The 3,181-nt window shown below is 36.1% G+C and overlaps 1 non-coding gene across 1 annotated transcript; it reads left to right on the top strand.

The window, feature by feature from the left end:
* The first annotated feature begins 823 nt into the window (after nucleotides 1-823).
* LOC122425194 lies at nucleotides 824-930 on the top strand. The gene has a single exon (XR_006264745.1). It is a non-coding gene; the product is annotated as a U6 spliceosomal RNA (small nuclear RNA).
* Nucleotides 931-3,181: the final 2,251 nt, after the last annotated feature.

Here is a 3,181-nt window from a genome sequence, read left to right as displayed (position 1 = left end):
CTATTTCTCAAACCATGGCTAAAATTGCTACTGGTATGTTTGGGTTCTTAATTTAGAGTCAGAATTCTCTTTATTCTATTTATTTTCATTCTTAGGAGGATTTTAATTTTTCAAACTGTCTCCATATGTAAAGAACAGACTTTTGGACTCTGTGGGAGAAGGTGAGGACAGGATGATTTGAGGGAATAGCATTGAAACATGTATATTATCATATGTGAAATAGATCGCCAGTCCGGCTTCGATGCACGAGACAGGGTGCTCAGGGCTGGTGCACTGGGATGACCCTGAGGGATGGGATGGGGAGGGAGGTGGGAGGGGGGTTCAGGATGGGGAACACATGTACACCCATGGCTGATTCATGTCAATATATGGCAAAAGCCACTACAATATTGTAAAGTAATTAGCCTCCAGTTAAAATAAATAAATTTAAAAAGTAATAAAAATAAAAAATAAAAGTGTCTTCATAAATCTAAGAACTTAATTTTTCTCATCCTTTGGTTAGGTATACTTGAGGAATCAGACTTTAACCCTGCATCAGTGGATGTGTCAGACTTAAGGCAGAAAAATGTTTCTTGAATCTGAATTGATTTTTTTTTAATGTGTTTTTAGTCTGACTTTTAAAATGCCTACCTCTTCTTCTCAATTCCTATTTGACATTTGCACACACAAGCATCTTCCAAACAATTACTGAGTCTACTTTTAGTAACAGAATTATTATCTAAAATGCAAGTATTTTGAAGAGGAAGAGAGATGCAACATAATCAAAGAGAAAGTAACAAGTCAATGCAATCATAATTTACTTCACATAAAAAAGAATGACTAGGTGCTCGCTTCGGCAGCACATATACTAGAATTGGAATGATACAGAGAAAATTAGCATGGCTCCTGCACAGGAATGACATGCAAATTCATGAAGCCTTCCATATTTTTTTCTGTTTTCACTTTGCTTATGGGTGTATATGTGTATGAGCATATACCATTATTTTAATTACTATTTGTCTGATTTTGTAACTGTCATGGGTCTGGGGTTCACCTTTCGTTTCTCATTTTTGGATATTTGTTTTACTCTCCCTTAATGCCATAACAAACCATTTGTGGAATATTTATTCCTGACCAGAGATCAAACCCTGAGCCTTTGGAGTGGGAACACTGACTCCAAGACCCTAGACTACCAGAGAACTAACCCTAGGGAGTATCAAATAGTGAGAACTCACACAAAGGAAACCAGATGAACACAAGACCCAGCATCACCCAACCACCAGTGGCACCCTGTGCAGGATGTCTCGTCTACACAACAAACAAAACAAAAATACAAACCCAATCATCAGCAGACAGGATTACCACCCCACTCAGCCTTTCCCATCAGAGGAAAAGCAAATGAACAAAAACTCAGCACAAATTTCACCCTATATGAAACTCACACAAACCACTGGACCAAGCTTAGGAGGGCAGAAACCAAAAGGAAGAATTCAACCTTCTTCAAGAAAAGAATACAACTTTCCTTAAAGCCTGGGGAAAGAAGACCTCAAACATAATAACTTTAAAAAAAAATGAAAAGGCAGAGAAATACTGCAAAAATGAAGGAGCAAACTAGAAACACAGAAGTCCAGATAAATGAAGAGGAAATAGGAAAATTACCTGAAAAAGAATTCAGAATAATGACAGCAAAGATAATCAGAAACCTTGAAAACATAATGGAGAAAATGCAAGAATCAATTAACAAAGACCTAGAAGAATTAAAGAATAAACATTCAGAGACAAACAACACAATTATTGAAATTAAAAATACTCTACAAGGAATCAATAGCAAAATATCTGAAGCAGAAGAATGAATCAGTGACCTAGAAGATAAAATGGTGGAAATAACTTCTGAAGAGCACAATAAAGTAAAAAGAATGAAAAGAGCTGAGGACAGTCTCAGAGACCTCTGGGACCATATCAGATGCACCAACATTCGAGTTATAGGGGTCCCAGAAGAAGAAGAGAGAAAGAAAGGGTATGAGAAAATTTTTTAAGAGATTGTAGTTGAAAATTTCCCCAACATGGAAAAGGAAATAGCCAATCAAGTCCAAGAGGCACAGAGAGTCCCATACAGCATAAAAACAAGGAAAAACATGCCAAGACACATACTAATCAAACTAACAAAGACTAAACACAAAGAAAGAATATTAAAAGCATCAAGGGAGAAGCAGCACGTAACATAAAGGGAAACCACATACACTTAACAGCTGATCTTTCAGCAGAAACTCTGCAGGCCAGAAGGGAAAGGCAGGATATATTTATAGTACTGAAAGAGAAAAATCTACAACCAAGATACTGTACCCAGCAAGAATCTCATTCAAAATTGAAGGAGAAATAAAAAACTTTTCAGACAAGCAACAGTTAAGAGAATTCAGTACCACCAAACCAGCTTTACAACAAATGTTAAAGGGACTTATATAGTCAAGAAATACAAGAGAAGAAAAAAGATCTGCAAAATCAACCCCAAACAATTAAGAAAATGGCAATAGGAATATATATATCAGTGAATTTTTCAAAGTTGCAGGATACAAAATCAATACACAGAAATCACTTGCATTTCTATATACTAACAATGAAAAATCAAAAAGAGAAATTAAAGGATCAATCCCATTCACCACTGCAACAAAAATAATTAAACATCTAAGAATAAACTTACTTAAGGAGACACTCTGATAGACACTTTGATAGACAAAGTGCCTGATGAACTATGGACAGAGGTTCGTGACATTGTACAGGAGACAGAAATCAAGACCATCCCCGAGAAAAAGAAATACAAAAAAGCAAAACGGCTATCTGAAGAGGCCTTACAAATAGCTGTGAAAAGAAGAGACATGAAAAGCAAAGGAGAAAAGGAAAGATATACCTATTTGAATGCAGAGTTCCAAAGAATAGCAAGGAGAGATAAGAAAGCCTTCCTCTGCGATCAATGCAAAGAAATAGAGGAAAACAATAGAATGGGAAAGACTAGAGATCTCTTCAAGAAAATTAGAGATACAAGGGAACATTTCATGCAAAGATGGGCTCAATAAAGGACAGAAATGGTAAGGACCTAACATAAGCAGAAGATATTAAGAAGAGGTGGCAAGAATACACAAAAGAACTATACAAGTAAGATCTTCATGACCCAGATAATCAAGATGGTGTGATTACTCACCTACAG

The sequence above is a fragment of the Cervus canadensis genome, chromosome 22, assembly GCF_019320065.1.
Source record: "Cervus canadensis isolate Bull #8, Minnesota chromosome 22, ASM1932006v1, whole genome shotgun sequence".
In the NCBI taxonomy this organism is placed as follows: Eukaryota; Metazoa; Chordata; class Mammalia; order Artiodactyla; family Cervidae; genus Cervus; species Cervus canadensis.
The sequence above is the reverse complement of the archived record's forward strand: the minus strand, read 5'-3'. Positions and strand labels throughout refer to the sequence as shown.